The 20,351-nt window shown below is 34.8% G+C and overlaps 1 protein-coding gene across 2 annotated transcripts in view; it reads left to right on the top strand.

Moving 5' to 3' along the window:
* LOC106090335 (alpha-tocopherol transfer protein-like) overlaps window positions 1–20,351 on the top strand; it is a 32,100-nt gene that overhangs the window by 6,481 nt on the left and 5,268 nt on the right. The gene's annotated exons all lie outside the window — the stretch shown is intronic.

Genomic DNA, 20,351 nt, shown 5'->3' with positions numbered 1-20,351 from the left:
ATCCATATTTGCTGTAGCGTCACCACCCAGACTGCTTGCCAGTAATGCCCTAGACTACTATTAAACTTTAAAATGATTATAAATGAACGTTTAAGGCTTTCAACTTATAAGCAAAATAACATGCTAACCATGTCCTGTCATAAAAATATAAAGTATTTGTAATTAAATGTAGATAAGCTACTTGTAAGTGTTGCCAACAACTTGCCGCAACTCAATACTGCCGAGAATAAATTGACAGTCTCGAATTAAAGTTTAATAACCAGATATGGTGCAATTTGTGGGCAGGTGAATGGATGGAATTGAATGGCTATTTCATAACCGGTGCTGCTTGAATACCAAGAATTCTTTATGTGTTGCTTGTGTGTTCTCTCAATAAGTATATCATGGACAACTTCTTGAGGAAATCGAATTTTGTCAGTGTTTTTTTTTTCTTGCGTTTTGTCTGAAGCGGGTGTTGCAGCAACTTCATAAAAGCTGGGAAGCACAGTAAAAAATTATTCATTTTTGTCTTGCATGTCCGTTCATAGGCCTGCGTTCATACATATGCATGTATGTGCAATTGTGGTTATCATTACAGTCGTCATACTCAACTCGGAGAGATAGCCATTTATACAATGAAATTGCAAATAGTAAATAAAGGCTATAAATTCATTTATAATTGAAATATAATATATTAGGGTGTATGGAAAAAATCACATATTATGATCAGTGTTGCAGTTTTTGGTAGGTTCCTACCAAAATTGGTAGGATGGCGGGCTGTCCTCAAATTTAGGTAGGTTCTTCCAACGTACGAGTATAAATACCAAGCTGACAAAATCGGGGATAACTCAAAATTGTTTTTCTTCCTTTCGTTCCAGTGTATGCAGAATAAAACCATTTTTTTTGAAATCAAAGTATCACTTTGACCCCGAGCTTGAAGTTCCAATCAAAATCATCTGATATAATTATTAAAAGCCTTTAATGCCCCAACCCAGACTATATTTCTCACGTACTCGGCGTCAACGTCGGGGGATCTAATACTGTTATTCGCTGTTTCAAATTTCAGGGAAAAAAAAATCGGCTTTTGTCCAACTGCCTTCAATCGGTTGTATGGCAGCTACATACAAATATAGATGATGAGAGGTTTAATGAAAATCGTAATGGCGGACACGGGTTGTAAATCTAGTGACAACTTTATCCGACATTGCTGTTCATCGAAATCGGGGCAAAATACAGTTTTTATGAACTCAAGAATTCCTATCGGGAAATCGGTATAATAGATGCTATATGAAGATTTTGACTATGATTTTTCTTAAATTTTGGTAGGAAGTAATTAAAAAAAAAAAAATAAAATGATGCCGGCAACAGTTTCAAGAGTTTGCCACTATAATATTTTTTTTGCCATTATCTTCACTATAAACAGAGTACTACTTTTCAGCTAACGTTTCGCCGACGTTTTTTTATATCGAGTTTGACAGTATTCCACTCGAAAAACTGAACAGAATACTCAGCTTTAATGCATTAACGCCAACTTAATAGAAAAATACCCAAGAATAGAGCTGTCTTAAGATGCCATTACAAGATCAGACATGTCTTATGATCCGTCACTTTCTGTATTCATAAGACTTGTCTCATGAACGTCAAATACGAATAGAGCACCCTCTAATCGGCATGAATTATCATATATAGACATGTTTCTACATGTATGTTCGATGAAATAAAAGCTGGATTTAATCGAAAAAGTTCCATATTAATTCCAAAATCCATTTGTCACATTAAATTTTTCGTATGTATCACACGATGTGTGCAATTTTCAGAGTTGTTATTTTTGAAATTACATATGACATGTCTGATCGTGTAATAGCAACTTAAGAAAAATTTTATTCCAGTTTGAAAATGGCATCGAATGAAAATAGTAAAAACATTTTTCCCGTCATATAAGGTATGGGGGAAAATTTGCTTGTCGAAAGTCTGCAATATTTAATAGCTCGGAAAAAAAATTTTTCTTTAGGGTCTATACAAAAACAAGTAAAAGCGTTTTTACTCCATGGATCGCATGTGCTGTTTTTTGAATGACTTTTTCAAATAAATAAGAGCTATACCATGGCTTGTCGTGGTTGTTAGAAATCATAGAAAAATACTACCTCCAAAATTTCAGGCTAATCGAGTAATAATTGCGCGCTCCAGGGACTTAGGAAGTCAACTTGGGAAATCAGTTTATATGGCAGTTACATCAGATTATGAAACGATTTTGGCTATACTTGGCACAGTTATTTAAATACAAATCAAACAAATTTCAGCGAAATCGAATAAGAATTGCGCCTTCTAGAAGCTCAAAAGTCAAATTCAAAATTTCAGCCAAATCTGAAAAAAATTGGCCCCACAGAAACTCAATAAATAAAATCGGGTGATCGGTTGATATGGCAGCTACATGACTTCTGAGCAACTCCTTAGAATTCGCCCCATGCCTAGGCCCCAACTGTCACCTATCGAGTTACGACAATAGTGCGCATTCATATCTTTCTGCATAGTTCTTGGCGTGGACTACCTGGAATTGGAAGCAACAAGTGCGGCGCGAAAATCGGGCGAAATACATATATGGCAGCTATATATAAATCTGAATTGATTTCTATGAAATTCACCGGTAATATTAAAAGATATAAGAAAATCCTTCCTGCCAAATTTTGAGAGAATCGGTTAACAAATGAGCACTTTATTGAAATATTAATCCAAATCGGACGAACATATGTATGGGAGCTATATCCAAATCTGAACCGATTTCTATCAAACTTCTTATATGTTGTGGTAGTCGTCGGGAAAAGCGCTGTACAAAATATGGCAAGATTGTCAATTAATACGCTTGCAGTGACCATAGAAGTGAAAGTCGGGCGATGCATATATGACAGCTTTATCTAAAACTGAGCGGATTTCTATAAGTAATGTCGAGAGTCATACGAAAATCCTTCGAGAGAATCGGTCAACAAATGACCATTTTATTGCATTAGTACTGCAAATCGGACGAACATTTATGTGGCAGCTATATCCAAATCCGAACCAATTTTTTCAGTGGTGTAGGGTATACAAAATCAATAAACTTTAACTACTACTGTCCAAATATACTCAAGTTGAGGAAATGTGTAAGCAGTTGATATGAATATATTATTTAAATGATCTTTTGTTTAGTAAATCTTTTATTTTTACACAAGCCACGAAAGTCACAAAATTCTGTTGGCATTGAAAGGTCAATAACATTTAACGAACTTTTTTGTTCAGAAGAAGTTTATGTTACTTAATACGATATGAATGAATGATCGTTTATCGTTGAAAAGGCGATAAATGAACATATCGATAAATTTTAATTATTTTGCACACTTTTTGTATTAATTTGATATCACTTGTAGTAGTAGCAGTTCTTTAAAAGGATATTTGCCTATGGTCAGTATTGCCTAGATATCTAGCCGAATTTTGCAATCTGATTTCTTTGTATTTTCCCTTCGTTGTTTCAGCTCCATATATTTTTGAGTAAATTCAATGGATGTGGAGCGGTTAGGGATGGTATTCTGAGAATGATAGCTTCTTATTTTTGATAGTTCAACTTTCGAAATCCATACTTAGCTCTTAACCATTTAACAAGAACAAAGAAAATATATTATGCAAATAGTTTCCCATATTGCCCGATGAGCCCATAAGATTCCCAACATTGTCTATCAAACTAGTTTTGTTTTACTTCATTAATATTCTTACATTAATGTACAGTTTTACATATGCTATTAAGCATTTAGGAAAGTTATTCAGTTTGTAACACAGATCTGTGTAAAAAAATGCAAATATTCTGTAAATATCTCGGTTTTTTTTTCTTTAATTTTGCCAGTAACAAAGAAATTGATAAATTCCTCATTTAAAGTCTTTTCTTGAGTATGACAAAGTTTTAAACAGCCGATGTTAGCTGTTAGACTACCTGATTTTAAAGCTTTTTACACACAAGAGTCTTTGGTAAGGGCCATGATGTTGAACGAAATTTTGTTCGATATTTGTTGACATGAAATTAAAACGATAGAAGATAAGGAAATTTAAAACAAAAAGAGTATTAAATTTTTATTAATGGTTTAACTGAAACTAAAACAAAAAAAACCTAAATTCAGGAATAAGAATGGGACCATTACATAAACTTTAAGTTTAAACCATTGAGATCTTCTAAAGACTCCAACTACAATACAATTTCAAGTGATTATCTACTCTAAAACTGTGTACGTTAAGATGCAAACAACTGACCTCCGCCTCTGAAGTTTCACCATTGACTATGTAAACCATATTTAAATCGTATTAAAATAGTTCTTAAATGAATAATAATTACAATATGAAAGGTTTAAACACAATGAAGAAATTATGTGAAGTATGCAACATGCCGCATCCTTTAATTAAATCCCTGGGCAATCTTCACAAGATTTCGATTTAATGAGTCGCATGTTTTAATGACTCATTCATCTGCAGGAGACACTAATAGAAGATTAGTTCACTTGCGAAAACATAAAGTGGAAAGGTCCCATGAATTTCATAAAGGATGTCAAAAAGGTTTGTATTCTATTCTGCTTTCGGAATAGCCGCTGAAATTTGTAATTGTTTTGCGAGCGAAATTTGACAGCAATCAAATGTTTTTATTTCCATACCAAATAAAGAAATACGAAGCATTGAAACCAATGGAAAAATTAAAATGATGCCGGCAATAGTTTCAAGTACTGCCACTATAATAGTTTTTTGCCATTTTCCTTACTATACACAGAGTACTACATTTCCGCCAATTTTCAGCCAACGTGTTTTTTTATATGGAGATTGACAACATTCCGCTTGAAAAACTGAACAGATACTCAGCTTAAAAATGCAACAGTTAGGAGAAAACATAAAGAAAGAATTAATGTAAAAAGAGAACAAGTTGACATCCACAATGCCAAGTACTGTCAACGATTCAAACAAATTGTATGTCGGCTGATCGCTTGGTTTAACCCTTTTCAGTGAATCCTGAATCATCTGTTTTCCCTTTAAAACTTTATTGCCCCTCACAAACCCTCTAAGATCCAAGAATGCAGCAAGATAAGTTCAGTATTTCCAGTATTCTTCTTTCAGTATTCAGCAGGTTTTATAATGGAAAAACACAAGATTGAGCCATTAAACAGGTTTTAATATGCAGTCTAATCGTGGTTTAAAAATCATTGCTGGTTGTCCTACATCTCGTCATTCAATAAGGAAACAATACATAACACCCTTTTATACAAATACGTGTTGGTGTTTTTAAGCATAAGTTTTCCTTTAATGCAAACCATTTTAAAAACTCTCAGTTGTTCACCTTGTTTTGGTACCACAAAAAAGGTCAATTCATGCATTACTGGTTACTTGACAAAAAAAACTTATTTTCATATTTATAATTTTTTTGATTTATTTTATTTTGTTTTGAATTTTGAAATAGTTATAACCGTTTGTTAGCCTGTATTTTTATTTCTTCCGCATTAATCTTCTTGAAATTGTTCCTTCTTCCTTTGATTTGAAACTGAGTAAAACTCACATTTTTATTTTTTTCTGAGAATAAATCCGTATGATTAAAGGTTGACAAATTATCCAGATAATTAATTGAAAACTAATTGACTTTTGATCTATGCCGGAAAATTTATTGCTACAATATGCAATAATATTCGTTAAGCTCGTTTTGATATCTACTTTTGGTTATTAACGATTGTTATTAACGTCATTAATTTTTAATGATAATTGCTTACATGTAACTTTTAAAATTAACTTTCCTACTGGACCACTTTATAAATTTTAAAAACAAAACTTTCCATCAATTATTCGTACATTTTTGCGTTTGCAGTTTAATTACTCTTAGACTGAGTAACATGTAATTTGCATTTTTCATGAAATATAACAACTCTTTTGTTTACCCAGCTCAATAATAGAAGGTAACGTTTGCAAAGAATGAGTGTTAAAAGAGAACAAGTTAATATCCTCAATGGCAAGTACTGTCAAAAATCCAAAAAAAAAGATTCCTTTCCACAAACTTATTTAGTGAATCCTACATTGCTTACAAGCTTTCAGGATTCACTGAATAAGGTTAAGCCCAGGATGCACTAATTAGGTGAAGTCATGCCAGCAGCTGAGTACAATTTTTTATTTTTGTTTTGATTTTGCAGTACATCTAAATGTCAAAGTCTTGATATCACAGCTGTGATATATTTCTAAAATCTTAAAAACATGTTCTATTTGATCCGATATTCCGCACCTCTGGTGGCACAAGAAGTCAAGATTCAATATCGGTTTATATGGCAGCTATACCAGGTAATGGATCGATTTGAACCATATTTAGCACAGTTGTTTAAAGTCGTAACGAAAAACGTTATGCAAAATTTCAGCAAAATCGGATAAGAATTGCGCCCTCTAGAGGCGCAAAAATCAAGACACAAGATTTATATGAAAGCAATATCAGGCTATGCACCGATTTCAACCATACTTTTGGAAATCATAACAAAACACCTCACGCAAAGTTTCAGCAAAATCGGATTAGAATTGCGCCCTCTAGTGGCTCAAGAAGTCAAAATCCAAGATCGGTTTATATGGCAGCTTTATCAAAACATGGACCGATATGACCCATTTACGATCCCAACAGACCGACACTAATAAGAAGTATTTGTGCAAAATTTTAAGCACCTAGCCTTACTCCTTTGAAAGTTAGCTAATTTCGACAGACAGACGGACGGACATGGCTAGATCGACTTAAAATTTAATGACGATCAAGAATATATATACTTTATGGGGTCTTAGACGACTATTTCGAGGAGTTACATATAGAATGACGAAATTAGTATACCTCCATCCTATAGTGGAGGGAATAAAAAGCAGGATTCACGGAACAATTTATATACCCACCACCGAAGGATGGGGATATATTCATTTTGTCATTCCGTTTGCAACACATTGAAATATCCATTTCCGACCCTATAAAGTATTTATATTCTTGGTCGTCGTAAAAATCTAAGACGATCTACCCATGTCCGTCCATCTGTCTGTTCAAATCACGCTACAGTCTTTAAAAATAGAGATATAGAGCTGAAACTTTGCGCAAATTATTTTTTTGTCCATAGGCAGGTTAAGTTCAAAAATGGGCTATACTGGAATATAACTTTATATAGCCCCCATATAGACCGATCCGCCAATTCAAGGTCATAGGCCCATAAAAGCCACATTTATTATCCGATTTTGCTGAAATTTGGGAGAGTGAGTAGTATTGGGCCACTCGATATACTTCCTAAATTTGGCCCCGATCGGTTTAGATTTGGTTAAAGCTGCCATATAGACCGATCTCTCCAGAGAAGGTCTTGGGCCCGTAAAAGGCGCATTTATTGTCCGATTTTACCAGAATTTGGGACAATGAGTTGTGTTAGGAGGAGAATGAGTTGTGGAGGCCACAGTAGCGCAGAGGTTAGCATGTCCGCCTATGACGCTGAACGCCTGGGTTCGAATCCTGGCGAGACCATCAGAAAACATTTTCAGCGGTGGCTTTCCCCTCCTAATGCTGGCAACATTTGTGAGGTAATATTCCATGTAGAACTTCTCTCCGAAGAGGTGTCGCACTGCGGCACGCCGTTCGGACTCGGCTATAAAAAGGCCCCTTATCATTGAGCTTAAACTTGAATCGGACTGCACTCATTGATATGTGAGAAGTTTGCCCCTGTTCCTTAGTGGAATGTTCATGGGCAAAATTTGCAATTTGAGTTGTGTTAGGTCCTTTGATATCTATCTTCAATTTGGCCCAGATCGGTTGAAATTTGGGAGAGTGCCATATAGACCGATATTTCGATTGTCCCCATATAAGGCGCATTTATAATCCGATTTTGCTGAAATTTGGCACAGTGACTTATGTCAGGCTTTTCGACATCCGTGTCTTATTTGCCTCAGATCGGTCTATATTTGGATATAGCTACCAAAAATACTGATATTTTGTACTACAAAACTACTTATTAGACCACTTAATGTCCGTGCCGAAGTCCAAATCGGACCATATTCCGATATAGCTGCCATGGGGGTATGCACTTTTCACCGGATTGTGACGATATGATAGCCACCCAATCACTTGGCCACGAAAATGGATATAAGATTTGTGCTCTACTCTAAAATACCTTTTATTTGAGTCCCATATTGCCGTGGTCTGTAAATAAGTTCAGTTTGGGGTATATTTTGGGTGTAGGTCGAACTCCCACACACTTAGTCCTGAAAGAGCATATCGATTCCGTGCTCTACTTTCAAATATCTTTCACTCAAGCCCCATATTGCTTTGGTCGATAGGTATGTCCCCCCAGAGTCTTGGGGGTTGGGTTTACCCACCCAAATACTTGGTCCCAAAATTGGATACCAGATTTATTTTCTACTCCCAAATACCTTTGAGTCATTTGAGTCCCATATTGTCATGCTTGGTCTATATATCTTGGAGGGAGGGCTGTCTCAGGCATCCACCGCAAATTTCGATACAAAATCAGTGTTTTTTTTTAGATTAGATTAGATCTTTATTAAACAAAATTCAACTATATAAGTATAATATTCATTGCTTGTATTTTTTTTTTTTTTTTTTTTTTTTTGATTAACTTTAATAAAGATAGTTAAACTTAGACAATGTTTTCTTTTTGCATTAAACGTCTGTCACATTTGTGTTTAGTTTAATTCTTGTATCAAATAGTGCCTATAATTCATTGCACATTTTATGTATTTAATCAAATTGCTCCAATCATCCTGTCGTTGTCCATTCAATATATTGATCATTTCATGATCAGCTAGTACTATTTTGCCAAAGTACAAAATTCGAAATTCTTTTAGCACTGGGCATACACCTACGAAATGTTGGATATTTTCGATAGCCCGCATATTGCAAAGGTTACATAATTTATGGTTATCTTCCACACCATATAAATTGCCGTTTAAGTTAAGCATTCCACCTCGCGCCTTTAGAATCCATATGATGTTATCTAAAGGATTCTCATCTGTTATATATGAAAGCCCCTTATTATAGTCCAGATGTTTGTAAAACCGTTCTGTTGAGTTTTTATTTCGAATATTACCATAGATGTTTCTCAATTTTAAAGCCGTTAGCAGTTCAATGCTGAAAGTTTTCCATTGGACGAAAATATTCGGCAATTCAGGCCAATTGATGTTTAGATCTCTTGCTATATTTCTCAAATCTTTCACCCAAAACGAATTCCTTTCTATTAATGCTCTCGTTAGCATCTTTGGCAACCGATTATCATGGTAATGTAGTAAAACGTTATTTATATATTTCAAATGTAATCCCATCGTATATATATGGCTTTCTTCAGCAGCAGTTTCCAACATCAGTACATAATTTGGCGTATTTTTCGGCAGCCGTAAAATTTTTTTCATAAAAAAGCGTTGCAGTTTGTCTACTTCATCAAAATGTCTAAAGCCCCATATTTGAGATGCATAGCTCTGTATTGCTCTACAAACGGCTAAGTACACCTTCCATTTCATACGTAGACTGATTCGGTTCTCCTTCATTATGTGATTCCAGGTCGTATTAAGAGCAATCTTTGCTTGCAAATTTCTCTTTTCTACATGTTTTTGAAAACTCAGCTTTGGAGTAAAAATTACTCCCAAATAATTAAATTCAGAGGTAATTTTAATTTCTTCCCCTTTATACCACCACTTTTCGAGAGAGCTTAATCTTCCACCTCTTCTAAAAATTAGCATCTGCGATTTTGCCATATTGACTGAAAGGTTCCATTTTTTGCAATAGATTTCTAAGTTGTAAATCATGCTTTGCATTGTTTCTATATCATCAGAGATAATCACAATATCATCTGCGTATAGTAAAATCCTCAGATTAATACCATTACACTGCAGTCCTCCCTCCAGGCTATCATGCAAATCGTTGATGTATAAAGCAAATAATAAGGGTGAGAGCAAACATCCCTGTTTTACGCCAGCCTTAGTTTGAAAATATGCGGACATTTCCTCCCCCGTCCATACAGCGTACTGTGTATTAGCGTATAAGTTCTCTACAAGCTTAGCAAATTTATACGAGACACCCAGTTCAAATAATTTATAAATTAGGGCTTGTCTGGACACATTGTCAAAAGCAGCGGAAAAGTCTACAAAATATGCATAGACTTTCTTCTTTTCGTCTAGTTTAAGACTTACTATTGCAGACAAGTTGTATATATTATCGTATGAGGAGTAGCCTCGTCTAAATCCTGCTTGAAATTCATTCAAAACATTCTCAGATTCTACCCATTTCCATAAACGCTCGTTAAGAATCCCCATCATTATCTTTGCAATACAGTTTGAGAAAGCAATTCCTCTGTAATTATTGGGTTGTTCACAATTCCCTTTTTTATATATTGGAAATATAATAGATTTACTAAATGACTCATCAACGCTTTCACCATCTAGTATCTTATTATACTTTGTTAACAATATATTCTGGAATTCATCCGTTGCATTCACAAAGAACTCATATGGCACTCTATCCTCGCCTGGAGCTTTGTTGTTTTTCATCTTACGCAGTGTTTCTCTTAACTCAGCTATTGATATAGGTTCATCTAAATATTGGTTTAATCTAAAGGGAGGTGCATATTGAATAGGGGCAACAACTTGAATTGGATTTAATAGGTGCATAAAGTAGTTTTTAAATTCATCTGCCGTTACGTTACTGCCAATTTGAAATTTTTGATTTCGGACTTCCCTTATCCAACGCCACCATTCTTTCGAGTTATTTGCCGTGTGAATCTTTTCAATCACATTATGAAAATAGTTTTCTTGGCTATTTTTACAAATAATCTTATAATGTTTTTGAGCCTCTAAATATTTGTTTTTTTCTTCAATCTCACCAGTTTTTCTATATGCGTTTAACAACCTAAAGCACTTTTCTCGTGCTTTGTTGCATCTTGAATCATACCACTGTTGTTTCGGGACATAATTCTTCGAAGGCCGCTCAGCTTTCCCAACCGAAGCCTTTATCACTTCCGTTAAGTCGCTTAACTTTATACATTCCATGTTTCCCATTTTGTTTGTCTCAATCGACAATCTTTCTTGATATTCCCTTTTCCGGTTATCCATCCATTGAATTTTTGGTAAAAGATTCATGGTTTTTGTTTTGGGGGTAACTCCTTTGACTGCTATATTTATTATTATGGGCATATGATCAGACCAAGCCTTGTTATCAACCTTGAAAAGTTCCACATTATTTAAAAGTTCATGACATACTCCACATATATCTATAACTGATTCTCCAATTGTACTTATAAAAGTAAAGTTTCCAACTTCATCTCCTTTAGTTCTTCCGTTTAGAATTAGCATGTTATTATCAGTCATGAATTCTATTACTTGCCTTCCTTGGCGGTTGATTATCTTGTCTTTTGAATTTCTACTTTCTAGACCCGATTGAAAAGTTAAAATAAACGAATCATCAATCTCCTGTTTAAACTCTCCGATTCTGGCATTTAGATCTCCCATTACAATTGGGTTTACAACATCATTATATAGAAACAGGTTTGAGATACATTCAAATTGCATATCCCAACACGCTGGTCTGAAATAGGACGGTACTAATGTAAAACAAACCTCACTAGTTGCAATTTTAAGCAGGTTTGCTTCTTCAATCCTAAATGTATATGAAGATATTCCCATGCACTTCAATCGTGTGTTTACGCCGAGTATAAGACCTCCTGTTGCTCTACCATATCTGCTAAAACGCTTTGCTGCTTCAAAATTCAAAGTAAATCCTTGAAAATATTTTTTTACAGACTCGTATTTATCTTCAGTTAAATGTGTTTCGATTAGTATAAATATGTCATGGGTTTTTATGTACTCAAAGAATGATGGGTAAATATATTTGTTTTCCAATCCATTTACATTGTATGAAATAATAGATATGTGTGTAGTAACTTGATTTTTTTCGTTGTTGATTGATAATGAATTATTTGATTTCAGTTTTTTGATTCCATTAGATTCCCGCTTAGATGAATTGTCAGCTCTTTAATTTGTTCGCCATATATTTTTTCCAGTTCATCAATTCCATCATATTTGCCTGCAACCAGTTTAAAATTATTATTCAGCATGAACCATTTATCCTTAACTCTCATTCTGTCTTCCCTTACAACAATTTTATGGTCTTTATTTATTGCTAGAAGCTTCCGTTTAATATCCAAAAGTTTTTTCTTCTTTTGTTGTTTTATTGGCTCCATATCTCTCTCAATAGTTATTCTTGTATTAGCTAATTTTTTCGTGTTCCTCAGCACTTCATTAACTGCTTCTTGATTTTCTAATTCGACTAAAGCAGACATCATATTATATCGTTCATAGATCTTTCTTACATTTACTATTTTTAGTTTGATCCCCATGTCATTTTGTATTAAATTTTGTACTGCTTTATAAATTGATTTATTTGTGGGGAGACCCCTTATAAATAATTTAGTACATTTGATTTGAGATTTTAACCAGTTTATTTGTCTTTTAACTTCATTATTTTCTCTAGTAACTTCGTCTAGCTTTTGTTTAAGCTCGAGGTTTTCATTTTGCAGTGAATTTATCAGTGTACAAAATCAGTGTTTTTAGGTTATTATAAGACTGCAAATAAAATTTGGCTTGAATCGCTCCAAACATCACCTAAATCCGGGATTTTTAAAAAAATAGGGTAAGGGGAAGTTTCAGCCACCCCTTAGATTTTTATAAAATTAAGTACCCTAAATTTCTGTCTAAATTTCAAGAAAATCGGTTTAGTCGTTGTTTGGAACAAACAAAAAAAAAAACAAACAATTTGATTTTCATATAACGAAGAAGATGTCGCCGAAATACAAATTTTATCGGTTTTTATTTTCATAAAATTTTATGTAAATTTTTATTGTCAAAATTTTAGTTTAAAACAAAATTTTTCTTAAAATATATAAACATTATTAAACAAATATTTATGGAAATTTAAAAAAAAAATATCTGATAAAGGATTTTTTTCAACTTTTAAAGATTATTTTTGATATAAAAAATTTTTAATTTAAAAAAAATTTATTTAAAAAATTAATTTTCACGAAAAAAATGTGATAATCAGGTTGTTCTTAAAAATTTTGTGGAAACCAAACCAATTGTTATTTATTAGTGATTTTATGGTTTTGGGTGATTTTATTTAATTATTAATAAAATCACCATTGATTGTTAAATAAAGTCTTCCAAGGTTGCCAACTAATAAATAAGTTGGGCAACAATTGGTTTGGTAGTTATCCTTGCGGTAACTGCCAACCAAAAACAAATGATATTGAACATAGGCACATAGGCAAAGAGCTTTGACATAGTAGATCATTAAAACAAAAAATATTTGTATAAAAAGTTAATTTAATACCAAAAATTATTCAAAAAAAAAAAAAATAAATATTTTTAAAATTAATTTAATAAAATTCTTCGAATTTTGAATCTCACATAAAATAGATTTAATTTCCTTATTAGTTTGCTTCCTCGGATTATTATTCTTATTGATTTACTTTATACTGCATTGGTATCTGCGCATTTCTTTGATTTTCAACACTTTGCTAATTGAAATCAAATTGTTTGAAAAAATAAGTTAATGTCATGTTATGATTTAAATCAAATATTCTCATATAATTTTTTTTTTTCAAATCAAATATCGCGAGGTGATTAAGCAGCAACATGCAGTGTTCAGACATTTGAACCAAACCAGTTTTTTATTGGCTGATGATTGAATGTGGACGGTCTTGGTATAGGACAGACGGATGGACAATGGAAGTGTATAAGCACTTCGTATTTAACGGGTTGACGAGGAAAAAAAGCACCGGCCCTAAGCAATGGAATCATTAAATGATCGACATCGAAATTGAAGAAGAAAAGCAAACTAACAAAAAAAAAAACTTAAAATCACCAATCAGCACACAAGTCAGACTTGGAGTCAGTCATTCACTCACTCATACACATGCACATACTGAATGCGCGCTCAGCAGTAAGGCTACAAAGCCTTGACCTTGACTTTACTCTGAACAAAGTAATCGCTTAAAGCAACAACAACAATGCTAACCAAAGTAAAAGCCCCATGGCGGTTCTCATTTTAGTCGAGATGACTAAAACCAATAACAACAACAAACAACAACAAAAAAGAATAAAAACACAGAATAGTGTATGTATTTTAAGTTATGAAGGTTGGTGATACTGAAGAACGTTGATTGAGCAAGTTACCAGACCAGTTTAACACTTCTGATGAGACTGCAATTTGGGTCACGACAATGGATTGACCAAGAAGTAGAAAAACAAGAATAAGCATAATACAAGAAAGATTTCAAAAACAAACAAATACAAATACAGTCACCTTTAAAAGCACTGTTATACAGCTGTTATTCTTCCGGCCATCATACTATAATGCAGAATTGCATATTATGGTGAAGTTCACTCACACACCTACACACACCCGCCATCTTTGCCGCCTACATGCCTACGCCTGCTTATCATATTTCCATAAATAGATTATTTAAAGCTTTCTTTGGTTGGTCGATTAAGATGGATGAGTTGTTTCGAATGACAGTGATCTTTCAGGAAATCACAGATGCTTCTTATGGAAATGCTCTCTAGCCTGTCGGAGAGACTGAACGATAATATATGGAAATCCCAGCTTATAAGTAAATAATTTGTATGCAAATTCAATACGAATGTATTTTTGTACCGTTGCAGTGTACACTGAACCTAACTCAATATAGAGGGAATATTAGTGTGCTCCTACAAAATGTTTTTTTGTGCGAGGAACAATGAGGTTAAACACAAAAATGTATTATAAAATCTTATAGTGGCTAATAAAAGAGCAGGTCAAAATGGAAGATACATGTATTGGCGTTTTCAACGGTTGCATTGCACAGTGGGACAAGTAAACAATGTTGAGGAAAAATTTTTAAATTTTGAATGAATAAAAGTATCTTGACAAAATTAGATTATGAGCAAAATTTCAGGCTCAGGGGTCTATTGGTGAGTAGAGGTGCGCAACTGAGTAGACGTGTCACGCGTGAGCAACGTGATTTGTGAGTGAGATCTTAATCCAATCACGTAATCGTGTGTGACCTTGATTGAATTAAAATTCTTCGTGAGTCAAATCCTGATCACGACACTAATGACGATTCACGAGAAAATCTCGACTAACCATTAAAAAAATGTCGAAAAAAACACAATTTTTCCATGCTTGTCAAATCAAGCGCTATTTTAACGTACGAATTCAGCCACGATGATGATATCGGATTATATGCAAAATTTCAGAGCTGTAGAAAATCCTTGGGGACTATTTTCGGGCCAAGAAAGGCCTGTTTGGGGTCCGACTTTTAAATGCTTGATTTCCAAAGCACATAACTGTCAGTCTCAGTCATGCGTCTTTTTCTGTAGGTATAAAGAAAATATCAGGATACGGAATATTTCTGGCAAGATGTAAAAACGTCAGATCAGGTTTGCAAATTGCAAATTTTGCCGATGAGCATTCCACTAAGGAACAGGGGCAAACTTCTCACATATCAATCAGTGCAGTTTGATTCAAGTTTTAAGCACAACGATATAGCGTCAGAACGGCGTGCCGCAGAGCGACACCTCTTTAGAGAGAAGTTTAAGATGGCATGGTACCTCACAAATGTTGCCAGCATTAGGAGGGGAAAACCACAGCTGAAAATTTTTCCTGATGGTCTCGCCAGGATTCGAACCCAGACGTTCAGCGTCATAGGCGGACATGCTAACCTCTGCGCTAGGGTGGCCTCAGGTCAGGTTTGGACGAATCAAATCTTGAGTGTCTATCTCCATCAGTTAACCCTAATCATTTGTATTTGAATTATTTTGAAGAAAACAAGTCATGTAATAAATGAGGCTTTTAGGGGCTCTGGAGATTTAAGTACGTACCTACCTTATTCAAATTTGTATGGGATTGGAGGGCATAAGTTCACTTCATGTACTCATTGGGTAAAAATTAAAGACTGTTGGCCATCGAGAAATCAAATCGGAATTTCGGTTTTAGGGGAGCTAAATGGAAATGTTAAACCAAATAAATGTGTTCCATTTTCTCATACACAAGCATTTTATTATTTTAGCCCAATAAAGTCGTTGGCTTGTCCCGGTAACCACCCGCTTAGCAGTGTGTGGGTCGTATGCTAAACTCTATTCAGCGATTAACTGAAAGTTTTACATTACCTAGCAAATTGCTGCCGAATCAGTCAAAAGTGTACATTTTTGGTCAAATCTGATAACAATTGCGGCTTCCAGTCGTAAGTAAGATGTCAAATCGGGTGATAGGTTAAAATGGGAGCTATATACGTTTAAAGACCGATTTCTACCATACTAGGCACGGTGGGTGGAAGACGTAATAGAATACTGCGTACAAAGTTCCATCCAAAACTGACAACAATTGCGACTTCCAGGTGCTCAAGATTTAAAATCCGAAGATAGGTCTATTTGGGAACTTAGTATATCAGGTTATAGAGCGATTTGTGCTAAATTGCTGCTTCTAGGGCCTCTAGATGTCACTTCGAAGGACCACTTTATGTGGGAGCTTTATCGAAATCTGGACCGTTTTGACCCATTTGAAATCTCCAACGGCCTACATCACTAAGAAGTATCGTTGCAAAATTTCAAACGGGTAGCATTCGAATACTGTCGTAATTTCGACAGACGGACACACCTAGAAAGACTTCGAATATCGAGACGATTAAAAGTATATATACTTAATGGGTTCGCAGATATATATAATTTAACGAGGTGTTCCAAAGGGAATACCTAGATTATTACATACAGCCTATGGTGAAGGGTATAACAAATTGAGTAATGATTCATTCTAGGTGCCTCAAGAAGTCAACTGTGGGCTTGATTCGAATGGGTGCTATATCTATTGATACGCCTAAACCTATCTGGGTAACATTGCACGTGGTAGCAGGATACCATGAGTGAACACCACGTACCAAATTTCAACTATATAGGATCAAAATTAAGACTTCCAGGGTCTCAAGAAGTCAAATCCAGAGATCGATTTATATGAGGGGCTATACCTATGCATTTTTAGACCTATCTGGGCAGAATTTGTATGGGCGTTGGTGGGCATAAAGTACCATAGACAAAGGAAATGTGTTGAATGTGAAACTCAAAATTTGAAAAATATTACTCAAAAGTTCTCCGTTTTATTGCGCTTGTGCTACTTACGCACTCACATATGAGAATTTCACATTTCTCCATTTGTTAGAACTTTTTGATAAATTTTAAAGAAGTCTATACATTTCCTTTGTCTTTGAACGCATGCACTTCACATACAAAATTTCTTTCAAATCGTATAAAAATTCAGAATCGGCTTATATGGAAGCTTTATTCAAATCTGAACTGATATAAGCCAATTTGCAATCCCCAAAGTTCTATATCCATAAGAGTATCTGCAAAAACTGTTAAGCAAATATCTGTACTCGCTAGACCGCTTTCGTGTTGCCCACAGCGGACGTACATGTCTAGATCTACTTACAATTTCCAGGATTCGCTTAATAAGGTTGCGGAAAGCAATCAGCCTATATAAAATATAGGAATTTTTGGACATTACCCGTCATTGAGGATATCAATTTTCCTTTTGTTTATATTTTCTCCTATAGGCGAAACAGAATAAGTTGCGTTGAGTTGCGAAAATGCAACTCTGCATACAAATCCCACAAAAGCAACGCGAAAAAGTTAAAAATCTTCAACTTTGATGCTTGAAAGCAAGCGTCATTCTGTGACATCCTCAATGCCAAAAATTAAAAAAAAATAATATATGTCGGCTGATCGTTTAGCTTAACCTAATTCACTGAATCCTATGTTTAGGCCTTATGTGTGGAATTTCTAATCCATACACTTTGACAATCTTAATGATCAGGGTGCCTTTCCACTGCTGGTTTTCTGTAAGTTATGCAACTTTCTATTATTGAGTCTTGCACAGTTTCAGAACGATCACGAATATATACTTTAAACTGGAGTTACATACCACGCGCAGCACTCATGCGTACTTAAGCAATCTAATGAGCCCACATGCCATATTTTGGTTGAGCTCAGCTTACATATGTCGATTCCAAAGTTAATTTCAATGGAAATTGGCAAAAATGAGGTTTTATTTCTCTTATTAACGAACTGCAAAACAATTTTTGAACCGTAAATATATTCAAATCATATGTTTTGCGCCACGAAACGCGTTCAAAGTTGAGAGTTGGTTATTTGTTGTGTAACTCACACAATACAAATCATTCTATTTTAATTTTTTCTATAATGCACGCGTAAGTACGCATGAGTGCTGCGCGCGGTATGTATCTCCAACTTTACCGATTTGCAAATAAATATTTCAAGGCAAAGCAATCATTGGCTGGAAGTGATCTTAGATCGATCGGAATTCCTAAACCCAAAAAGCAACTAACTTTCTTTGTTGGGTCCACCAACAAATTTCTTTAAGTCTATGCTAATAAATATATATATTATATATGTATGTTCTGATATAAAAATGTTAATATCCAACACACCGTTTTATGTATGGCAACCAAATCGATTTAAATTGCCAACTGTTGAATTCGAAATGGACATACAAAGTTCAAGACTCAAATTGGCAAGAGGGTCATAAAATGAAATGATAGCATAGCCTGTACTTAACAATTACTTATTTATAGCAATGATTACGATCGATATTGGAGTAGATACGATAAATACGATATCCATACATATGTACATACATTCATACATGGTGTAAGGTGAAGTAGTTGAAATTGCTTATTTATTATGTTATTACGATTCGATCCTTCATAAAACTGGAAACGAAACATATCATTATGTATTGGGTCATTGTTATTCAAATTGTTTGATATTTGCTCTATTTTGTGATAAATATGTAACAAATTAATAAAATTCGAAATCGGGGTTGGTTATGAATTAAAATCTCTTTAAATCCGGATTTAAGTATCTCATCAGCTGCTTTCATAAAGGGAAAACAGATGATCGAGCCATTAAACTCGGATTTAAAGAGCAATATAAATGAAGTTTAAAGCAATAAATTCTGATAGAAGCTTTGGCTTATAAATATCAGCTTAAAAAGGGTAGTTCCCTAAGGGGGTATCGCCACAAATCGTCGGGGATCGATCTCCCACGGGCGTAATGTGGGATGATTGATGATAGATTTCTATATATACTAACTTAACCTTGTTTCAGAAACTTCAAATATACTGGTACAGTACGCCATCTTATAGAAAGATCTGATCTGCCGTTTTATAGAATTTTTTTTTTAGATTTACAGCCTGATTACTCCATCTACCAGGTTATCAATGTTCTTAAATCAGAAATCGTCTGGTCCAGACTCGAAAAAGTTGTTGTACAGTCCTACGGCTTGATAGCGAGTGGAACAAATGGTTCTACTTCACTTTAGTAATTAATAAGGCGAGGAAGAATCATCTGCCAATTAATTTAAACTCCCAATTAGACTTCTTGAACAACTGAAGGGCGCAATTCCAATCAGTTTTAGCTGGAATTTTGAGTTCTGTTATGGCCTTAACTTCTTAAGCATTTACCAAGAATTAGTCTAATCCGATTGGATTCAATTTTCACCTATTACTTCCTAAAGTATGGTCCCTGGAAAGTATGGTCTGAATTAGACCATAATCTGGCCAATTGCGATATGCTCCGCTCTCTCCAAGGTCATGGAGAGCATGGATAATTACCAACTTGTGAGCTATTTAGAATCTAATGGCCTTCTTAGCGACGGATAGTATGGGTTCCGCAGAAATCACTCTACGGGCGACCTCATAGCACTTCTGTCGGAACGTTGGAGTCGCTCAGTCCACCAGTTTGGTGAGAGTAAGGCTGTGGCTCTGGATATGTCCATGGTATTTAATAGGGTCTGGCACGGTGCACTATTATCAAAGCTTGTCGCATTTGGTATCGGTAATGGCTTTGTTCGACCTATTTCGAGTTTTCTCAGAGATCGTACTATTCGAGTCGTTATAGATGGGTTCTCATCCAATGAGCATAAATTGACCGCAGGTGTACCCCAGGTCTCTGTTCTTTCTCTTTCTTCTTCTCTTTTTCTTATTTTCATCAACGATCTGTTCGGTCAGACATCGAATCCGATCTACTCATTTGCGGATGACAGTTATCTCTGTCATTCGTACTCATTCTGAGTCTTCGAGAGATTGAGGACAAGAGGCGGGTTATGGACGATACACTCTGTCAGGATTTGCTGGCCATTTTTGAGTGGGGTCGAATGAATCGAGTAGATTTAATTGCACGGAAGACTCAGTGCTGCTTGTTGTCACACAAACTTTACGATCATCTTTGCCTATTAACGGTGTAGATGTTGAGCAATCAGTAGCTCTTGA

This window comes from Stomoxys calcitrans, chromosome 3, assembly GCF_963082655.1.
Source record: "Stomoxys calcitrans chromosome 3, idStoCalc2.1, whole genome shotgun sequence".
NCBI classification, from domain to species: Eukaryota; Metazoa; Arthropoda; class Insecta; order Diptera; family Muscidae; genus Stomoxys; species Stomoxys calcitrans.
Note: the sequence above shows the minus strand (reverse complement) of the source record. Positions and strands in the feature narration are given on the sequence as shown.